The sequence below is a fragment of the Pinus tabuliformis genome, chromosome 4_1, assembly GCF_031772625.1.
Source record: "Pinus tabuliformis cultivar Carrire ecotype Pingquan chromosome 4_1, CPIR1, whole genome shotgun sequence".
NCBI classification, from domain to species: Eukaryota; Viridiplantae; Streptophyta; class Pinopsida; order Pinales; family Pinaceae; genus Pinus; species Pinus tabuliformis.
The window spans coordinates 242,770,055-242,780,773 of record NC_142303.1 but is presented as its reverse complement, the minus strand read 5'-3'; positions in this window follow the sequence as shown (position 1 = coordinate 242,780,773).

Sequence of the window (10,719 nt, the reverse complement as noted above, 5' to 3'; positions counted from 1 at the left end):
CTGAGCCAATTTGAGCACCAATGCTCTGTGTAGGCCTACTGGGGTGCATTCACTAGTAGTTTGCTCCATTATGGTCTGTGTTGGTCACTAGCAGGTTGCTCCCCTTTACACCTGTGTTGGTTCTATAAATCTGGGAGAATGATTGGGATTCTCGAAGCTTCCCCTTATAGGAGTTTTCACAGGTTGTTAGAAATACTTAACATGGATAAAACATTCAAATCCTATCCTTCCCTACATTGGGGTTTTCACCACTTATCCTTTGATCCTATCCCCCCATCAAAGGTGGATCTCTTACCCTATATTGGTAATTGGATAAGAACTCCCAACTTACCATACTTCTCTATATATTCCTAGCCTTCTATGTGGTTGTGGGTTTGCTTTTGGAGAGTGATCTGCCTTTATGTTGTTGTAGTGAGTGGTCATCATCTCATGCATTTAGGGTGATTGGAGGTGCATATTGTGATAAGCAAAGGACAAATCAATAACTTGGAGGATCTCTTCTACAAGATCAACTGCTACTTATGGTTGTAGTCTCCTTCCATTTATATTAATGCAAAGAATTCATTATTTTCCTATATGTGATGTTGTTATTTCACTTATTTCAATACCGTGTTGATATACTGAATGAAGTATTTAGATGATATTGTATAGATCTTGTATTTTCTTGGCTTTTGTTATTTAACTGTGTAGGTTCTAATTCTGGCAATCAGAGCTGGAATTGGAGATTCCAAGCTCAAGGAGTGAAGTGTGTGAATGATTCTAGGTAGGCCTCACTCCATCATCTATTTACTTTAAGGAAAAGCATTGTGTTCCTTGTCTCTCTGTTCTTCTAGGTTAGCCACTGACCTAGGGGATATAATTTTGTCCGCAATTGTAAATCTCATATAACAAATTGGTGAATCCATTGGGGAACATAGTATTCCCTTGGTGGTATTCTTGTCCATAGAGTTTTATTACCTCCTTAACAGATCTTTGTTGAATCATTCAACAAAGAACAGACCTAGGATGTGATTTCATTGAACCTTTTTTGTAATTTTTGTGCCATAAACCTCTTTCCTAGGCCCAACGCACCTCATGTGCCTTTGACAGAGCATTTCAACTCACCCTGGCCCACTCTACACTAGCGTTGCAACACAATGGTGCCTCTTCTACACCAGCATTGGTCCCTTATTTTGCATGAATTTTTCCTTGGTTCTTGAGCCTATTTTTGGTCAGACTACTTCCAACTGAAATCCTTTGAGTATCCAGTGTCTTGTCATCTCTCTAAAGCATCCATTTGGTTTGCATTTGTGTTGTTTTCCTTTGGTAAGAATTGGTTTTGATTTTTCTTTGTTCTTATCACTTGGTCGCTTGCAAATTGATTTCGTTTGATTGCTAATTTCTTAAATGAATTGTTGTTTTAGTCCTCATTCTCAAAAGTGTAATTGAATCATTAATTGGACATTTGTATCTTATTTTTCTCCATTTCAAAAATTAGGTGTGGTGAAAAGAAAAAAATTACATCGGCCTTTAGGTTTTTGCATGTGCATTAACATAGGAACATTGCATTAGAAAGGAAATTGAATCTTTCATCATGTTTATTGCATAGTGTGTGTTTCATCTTGATTGTTTCTTCCCTTCCTTAGATATATTTTCATTGAAAGAGAAAGGATTTCTATTTTCTCATACTATATTTTCATTTTAGGATATCTAGGTGACATTTGTGGTGAGCCCTAAAACTAAAACATAATCAAAGATAAAAAGTAAAATTTATTGAATCAACCTAAGGAGCATTTGTAACATTAACACAAACATTTATAGGTCTAGGCTAGAGATGTGCCTCGCTGTCGTTAAACATAGGAGTTATCGTTGTTTACCAGTGTACATCCCAAAGGTGAAATCTCATTCCATGTATATAAGTGTATAGTTGTAATCCATGTACCTTCAGGTATATTGGTGGTGCTCCAAACACATAAAGTATATGGGAACAATCTCATCAAACAATTATGCATTATACAACACTACTATAGAATGCACTCGTCGTGTATATTTTTGGAGTCCCTAATAGGTTTCTGTCCATCCATAGGTAATCGAGTATGCCACCTTGTATACCATGATACACTGAACACATCATTTAGGGAGATTGGCTACCATATGTTAAGTCCTTGGTTCGCTAAGGTGTATATTACAGTTCATGATTGCTTGGTAATTTGTTATACCTAAATTACCCTCTTTTTTATTTACTTATTTTTGTGTTAGTAAAATTTATTTCCCAAAATGGAAGAACAAAATCCTTGTCCCCGTCATTTGCATAGAATGAAAAATAAGCCTCCACTTCCTCCAAAGGCTACTCTTAACTATCATCCTAGACATAGGAAAACACAAACTACCAAATTGGGAACATCAAGAACTACTTCTGGCCCTCCTCCCCATATTGATAAGCCAGAATTGTCTCTCCCTTTGCGTTCTGAATCTGAGATTACATCTATTCCTGTTGGTGACACTAACACGATTGAAACAGAAGTCCCTGAAAATTTGTTACCTGAGGTCATTGAATCTAATCTCCTTGGGTCAAAAACTTTGTTTCCTAAGGTTAATGAACTTGAGGAGCTTCAACCATCTTTACCTAAGTCTTTGGGACCTTCCTCATCTCTTCCTTTGTCTCAGACAGAACCAATATATCTTGGGCCTGACAGTGAGCCTCTTCCATACAAACTTATAGGTATTGAAGATATCCCTCAAGAAGAGCCTTGTCCTTCTACTCTTGTTCATTGGGAAGGACTTCATTTTTATCAAACTGATCCTCTTCCGTCTCCTCAACCTCATAAACAATCTCCTTTACCTGATTCTTTGGGCTTACATGCAAATTTCTCGCAACAATCTTCATTGGGAATGATAACCATGACTGAAATTGATTCAAACTCCCAGCTTGTGTCGACCACTATGGTTGAGACATCAAGTGTTTCATCCTCATTGATGTTTGTAACATCACCAAAAGCTCATTTATATGGTGGCCCGTCCAGCCCTCCTGGAAATCAATCATTATCTAGTACCATTTTTGGTGTGGCTTCCCGTCCTTGGACCTCTTCCGTGACATCTAATTCAGGAATAATGTTTGGTACCTCTCTTATGAATGTGACATAGTATGCTCCTCTTCCTCCATCTACACCCACAATAGAGTAGCATACTGGCCCTTATATGAGTGGGCAAAGTTACCCTCAACAACTCAACCCTCTTTATGTTGGGTACCCTCCATCTGGAGTAGTTGCCTCCATCATCCCCTTCTCCCATGGTTGGGGGAAAACCTATTGTTTGTATGCCTTAATATGGTAATATGCCTACTTATAGTCCTCCTCATCCTGGAATGGCTTCTAGTGTTTGGAAACCTTCTGTACCCGGACAACCTCGTTCATATTAGGATCGATTGTTGAATTCTAAAATTGTACCATCTTCATCACAAATTCCTACCTATTTGTCAACACCTAAACAAGTTCAAATACATGTGATGCAACCTTTGAAACCCATTCCAACAGTGTCTGGTTCTCTCCAAATCTTGATTCATCAACCTATACAAGGTCCCTTACCTTTTCAATCACTTTCACAAGGTATCCTCAACTTTCAGTAGGCCAAATTATTTAGAATTTGGCGTAGTCTCAATCGAAGTACCAGAGGGAAATGCAAACCCCGATCAAGCAATACTATAAATCACATCAAGTGCCTTTTCAAGGCAAGCAAATCCAAACCCAACCATTCCAACATCTTTATTGCCGTCCAGGGACTGGGCAACAAACTCACTTGTATGATGGTTATCAGGACTCTCCATATTTTCGTAGCCAGATTCCTTATTATCAGAACCCTCCTTATCTAGGAATGAAAGTGCCTGGCCCATGCTATCTCTTCATATCTAGTTCATTCGCCTCTAGACTTTAATAGGTAGTTTCCTTTTGTGGCTACTCTTGAGTTACCAGATTTAATTCAACTTACTAACGACCCCATTGCTCAATCGACATGGTGGCCAATTATTCCCACTAAGTTGCCTTCTGATATCCCAAAATTCAATGGGAATCTTGGAGAAGACCTGTCGATGCATGTTATGATGTATCATCTATGGTGTTCATGCAATTCACTTAATGGTGATTTTGTTGAAAATAGCAACAAGAAATGCTAAATATAGAAGTGCTAAAAATAGCGCTGCTATAAATATAATTTCAGGATACATTCCAATTTTAGTTAGTCCCTGAACTAAAAGTGAGAATTAAAATTCGAATTTGATCTTAGCAGCTGTTTGAAAAATATTTAATTAATTCATCTTGAATTAATTAGTTAGAGAAAATCAAACATGAAGTCTATGTGAAGACATGCAACAGTTTTCCCTTTGATTGAGGAAGTTATCCATTAATTAAAGTGATCAGGATGAGTTGTACTTTGAGTTGTAATTAGTTAGCTCAGTTAACTGAGTTAAGTCCAGTTAGATTAGTTCCAACAGTTTGTGGAACTAATTGTGAGTTCAGCTAGTTAATGCATGCATGCATGTAACTACTGCACTTCAAATAACTAAATATTCTGTCATAAATTACTCATGCATGTTAGTTTAGTCAGAGACCCATTTGAGATCAGATGATGGGACAGTATACTATTAGTTGTAGGAATATTCCATTGAGGATATCTCTTGCATGTAGAAGGAATTCATTCTTTGGAGATTGCGCAGTTACTTCTGAGTTTGGTGAGTTGTGTGAGAGGTCAATTCACACAGGTGGTAGCCAGAGGACCCAGGAGAAATTGCGCAAGGAAATAAGAGGCTTGGAGGACTGGAGGAAGGCATATGTTGTGTCTATTCAGTCTATGAGCAACATTGAGGGATTGTACTGAGAGCTAGATAGCTTGTGAGCTAAAGCATTGTGTAATCCAGAGATATTTCCACTTGTATGATAATAAAGAGATTGGGGTTTTTAGCTAAGGCTTTCCCTAGAGTATTCTTCTGTGTTATGTGTGATTGATTTCTCATTCTCTGTTATGTGTTCTATTTGATCTTGCTCAAAATCGATTAATCTACCGCAATTTTGTTTGTAGAAGTAGATCAAGTATTTTGCATTAGTATATTGCATTATCAGGTGATCTACAGTGGGAATTTCTACATGGTATCAAAGCAAAGGTGATCAAAGTGAAGAACAGTATACAAAGAAGGGAGAAGTTTGAAGTTCATGATTATAGAAATTGAATTCTTATCACATCTCAAATTTCACCAATGGTGTTCAATGTTTTGAGACTCGAGTATGCCCTTGATGGTAGCTCGAATTATATAGCCTAGAAGGATTGCATGGAAGCGGTATTAGAGGACAATAGTTTGAAAGACTTCATTGATCAAGAAGTCCCCAATCCAGCAGCTGTTAATGCCCAAGAATTGGTGGACTAGAAGAAATGTGTGGCTAGAGTGAGGAGGATTCTTTTGGAGGGAGTTTGAGACCACATAGTCTCGAGTCTTCGTGGGAAGGAGACACCTTTTTCAATGTGGAAAACAATGAAGGATCTATATCAAAATAGCAGCGATCATAGGAAGTTGGCATTGAAAGACAAGCTTCGGAAAATCAAGTGTGAAAAGGGCGACACGATCTCTACATATCTGAACAAGCTCACCACCTGCAGGGATGAGCTTGGAAGTGTAGGGATCACGACAGTCGATGATAACATGGTGAGTCTTTCTCTCCTCGGTCTTCCTAAGAGCTGGCACAGCTACCAAGACTCGGTAAATGGAAGAGAGAAACTGCCAGAATGGGAACGACTTTGGTCAGATCTGATGCAGGAGGAGATAAGGATAAGCACCAGAGACGGATCTTCATCAAAGCAAGATGATGAAGAAAATCTAGCCTTAGCAAGTAAGGTGAGGAAAGGGAAAGGGAAGGCATCCTATTCCAAATCTAGTTCTTCCCATGGTGGGAAGAAGATTGAGAAATTGAAAGTGAGATGCTTTCATATGAGGTGAGCCATTATGCTACGAACTGTCCATAGAAGAAATCCAAGAAGGTATCCTCGAAGGGACTAGATGGTGAGGCACTGGCCTCACAATTCGAATTGGATTTCACCCTCATTGGATGTATGATTTCATCGATGGTGGGGTGTGTTTGGTACCTGGATAGTGGAGCTTCATTCCACATGATCGGTGACAAAAATATTTTCAGTACCTTGGAGGAGAAGGACCTCCAGATGCACGTCGAGATGGGCAATGATGGAAAGTACCATGTTTCAGGAGAAGGTACGGTTGTGTTTCAAAGGGAGCATGGAGCTCCTCTCACCCTGGCTGATGTAAGGTATGTGCTTGGTATGAAAAAGAATCTTGTGTCTGTCGCTATGCTAGAAGACAAAGGCTATGATGTAGTCTTTAGTAAAGGAAAGGCATTCATGAGGCATATCGGCACTGGAAAGACCAAGAGGATTGGGATTCGAGTAAAGAATCTCTACAAGCTGGAGGTAAACCACTGTGCTGCATTGAGTTCCAAAGCATAGTTGGTGCAGAGCCAAGATATTGGTGAGCTATGGCATAGAAGATTGGGCCACTTACACCATGGGGCCTTGAAGATCATGCAATAGATCTCTACCAGACTTCCCAAGGGAAAGTTAGAGCAAATGGATACATGTAAAAGTTGTACCATGGGTAAGTATGCAAAATATTCTTTTCAGGATCGAGACAGTAGAGCTGGAGAAATCCTGGAGCGAGTTCATACAGATGTATGTGGACCATTCTCTATAGCCTCCACTGCTAAACAAAGGTACTATGTTATTTTTATTGATGATTTTTCTTGTAGATGTTGGATCTACTTTATGCAGAAGAAGGATCAAACCTTCTCAAGTTTTGTGAGTTCAAAGCCTTGGCAGAGAAAGAATCTGGAAAGAAAATAAGGGCCTTGCAAAGCGACAATGGTGGAGAGTATGTCCCCCAATAGTTTAAGGACTTCTGTGCAGCAGAAGGAATTAAATGGGAGTTGACGACACCCCATGACCCACAACAGAATGGGGTGGCTAAAAGGAAGAACAAATCGATTGTGGGAGAAGCTTGAGCGATGTTGCATGACCAAAGCCTACCACTTCATTTGTGGGCTGAGGCATACAATACAGAAGTATACTTGCAGAAATGAAGTCTGCATTATATATTGGTGATGAAGACACCAATGGAATCCTTCTATGGGAAGAGACCAAATGTGAGTCACTTCAGGATCTTTGGATCATCGGTTTATTTCCATGTGACCAAAGATGCCTGGAAGAAGCTAGATCCAACAGCTGAAATGGGGATACTTGTGGGGTACACTGATACACCCCACAACTATTGGGTGTTCTTGGCTACCAGTCAGAGGACATTGGTACGCAGAGATCTGAAGTTCGACAAGAAGAAAGCCAGGCGAGTATCACTTGAGAGGGAGCTCAAGTTGCATGCAGAGGAGTAACTTTTAGTTCCTAAGGAGGAGGAGCCTCATACTGATGCAGACCAGCCACATGCAGAGGATCCGAGAGTGGAGAAATCCACTCATGCAGAATCTTCCAGAGATGGGCGGACACGCTCAAGGGAAGCTGACAGAATGGTGATGGATGCGAGAGAGAATGTGGGACAGCCATCCTCTCAGCACAGACAGAGGATATCACCTGAGCGGTACACTGATTACATGGCCCTGGTTGGGGAGTGTGTAGAGACCGAACCTTCTTCATTCGAGGAAGTAGTGCAGCAACCAGTCTGGGTTGATGCAATGGTGGAGGAGTACGACTCCATCATTCATAACTGTGTTTGGGATGTTGTCCCAAGACAATAGGACAATTCAATGGTGAGTTCCCGATGGCAAGGTAAATCAAGCAGCTAATGGTAGTGTTGAGAAACATAAGGCAAGGTTTGTTGCCCGTGGTTTCTCATAGGTCGAGGGGATCGACTATGATGATACTTTTGCTCCTGTAGCAAGGTACTCATCTATCAGATCGATGTTGGCACTATCAGCTTAGATGGGTTGGAAGATCCATCAGATGGATGTGAATATTGTGTTCCTCAATGGGAATATTGAGGAAGAGGTGTACATTGAGCAGTCGGAAGGATTTGAGACCTTCGATCATGAGTCGCATGTATGTCGACTCAAGAGATATTTGTATAGGCTGAAGCAAGCACCTCATGCTTGGTACACTAGGATCGACAGCTTTTTCACCAGGTTGGGCTTCACCAAGAGTGAAGCAGATGCAAACCTTTACCACATCATGGTAGAAGGTAAGCCATTGATCATTTTTCTTTACGTTGATGATCTGATATTGACAGGTGATGATTAGTTGATCAAGTCTTTCAAGGAGGACTTTGCAAGAGAGTTCAAGATGAAAGACATGGGTCTTATGCACTACTTTCTAGGCATGGAAGTGTGGCAGAAGGACGGGGAAGTGTTTGTGTCTCACAATGAGATACTCGAGTGATTCTACATGGAGAAGTGCAAGCCCATGCAGACTTCTCTAGCTGGTAACTGGAGGAAGGAGGATGCTACTTCAGGTGAGGTAGTAGCTGTTACTGTTTATCAGCAACTTGTGGGTTCATTGATGTATCTAGTGAACACACGAACAAATTTGTGCTTTGCAGAGAACCAGCTGAGTCAAGCTATGGTTCAGCCTACCAGACTACTTTGGAAGGCAATGAAGCATGTGCTGAGATAGCTCAAAGGCACATCTCAGTATGGATTGTGGTACAGATGGACAAAGGGAGTGAAGCTTCAGGGCTTCACAGATGCAGATTTGGCAGGGAGTCCATCAGACCGGAAGAGCACTTCAAGAGGACTTTTCAACCTTGGTTCAGCTGCAGTTTCTTAGTACATAGGAAACAGAGATTAGTTGCACTTAGCTCAACAGAGGCTGAATAAATGGCTACAAATCAGGCAACATGTCAGGCCATTTGGATGCGGAAAATTCTAGTTGGATTACTTGGTCAGAGGATGGATCCAACTATGATCTATTGTGATAATCAGAGTTGTATCAAACTATCTGAGAATCCAGTATTTCATGACAAGTCCAAGCACATCGATATCTTGTATCATCATCTTCGAGACTGTGTGGTGAAGAGGATCCTATTGTTGTTGTATGTTTCGACAGAGGAACAAGATGCAAATATTTTGACTAAGGCATTATCAAAATGAAAGTTCGAGTTCCACAGAGACAGGATTGGGGTGATAGGTAATCCCTTTCTTGTTGAGAAGGAGTATTGAAAATAGAAACAAGAAATGCTAAATATAGAAGTGCTAAAAATAGCACTGCTATATATAGCATTTTGGGATGCATTCCAATTTTAGTTAGTCCCTGAACTAAAATTGAGAATTAAAATTCGAATTTGATCTTAGCAGCTATTTGAAAAATAATTAATTAATTCATATTGAGTTAATTAGCTGGAGAAAATCAAACATGAAGTCTATGTGAAGACATGCAATAGTTTTCCCTTTGATTGAGGAAGTTATCCCTTAATTAAAGTGATCAGGTTGAGTTGTACTTTGAGTTGTAATTAGTTAGCTTAGTTAACTAAGTTAAGTCCAGTTAGATTAGTTCCAATAGTTTATGGAACTGATTATGAGTTCAGTTAGTTAATGCGTGCATGCATGTAACTATTGCACTTCAGATAACTGAATATTCTCTCATAAATAACTCATGCATGTCAGTTGAGTCAGAGACCCAGTTGAGATCAGATGATGGGAAAGTTTACTATCAGTTGCAGGAATATTCCATTGAGAATATCTCTTGCATTAAGAAGGAATTCATTCCTTGGAGATTGTGTAGTCACTTCTAAGTTTGGTGAGTTGTGTGAGAGGTCAATTCACACAGGTGGCAGTCGAAGGACCCAGGAGAAACTACGCAAGGAAATAGGAGGCTTGGACGACTGGAGGAAGGCATATTTTATGTCTATTCAGTCTATGAGCAACATTGAGGGATTGTACTGAGCGCTGGATAGCTTGTGAGCTAAAGCTTTGTGTAATCCGGAGATATTTCCACTTGTATGATAATACAGAGATTAGGGTTTTTAGCTGAGGCTTTCCCCAGAGTATTCTTTTTTGTTCATGTGTGATTGATTTCTCATTCTTTGTTATATGTGTTCTATTTGATCTTTCTCAAAATCGATTAAGCTTCCACAAGTTTGTTTGTAGAAGTAGATCAAGTATTTTGCTTTAGTATATTGCATTATCAGGTGATCTACAGTGGGAATTTCTACAGATTCCATTCGAATCCGTCTTTTCCAACGAACATTTACGGGTACTGTAGCTAAATTTTATATTGAATTACCTAAAGCGTTATTTCAAGACTTCAACACTTTATCCACTACCTTCCTCACACATGTCAAGTTGCCCATCAGATACGAAACTAGAATAGAACTATTGACTAACTTTAAACAATCGTACTCTACTCACATTTTGGGTCAAATTCATGAGTGGAGATGTCATCGCCAGTTGGTCAAGGCTTATGTTCCCGATCTGTTGCTAGCGGAATGGTTTGTAAAATCTCTATTAGCTCCCATAACATAAGATGTGGCCAAAGGTGGAGTCGTGACTGCGAAGAAATTTATTGCTCATGCTCAATATTTAGATCTAGTTTATACCCAATAATGCATGTTCTATGATAAGATAAAAAATGCTCTGAGACCTTTGAATATTTTTCCTCCTCTACCTGGTAAAGAATCTCAAACTGGCGATGGCATTATATGTTTTTTTAGTTCGCAGTCAGCGAGTAAACCATCTGGTATTGCTCTTG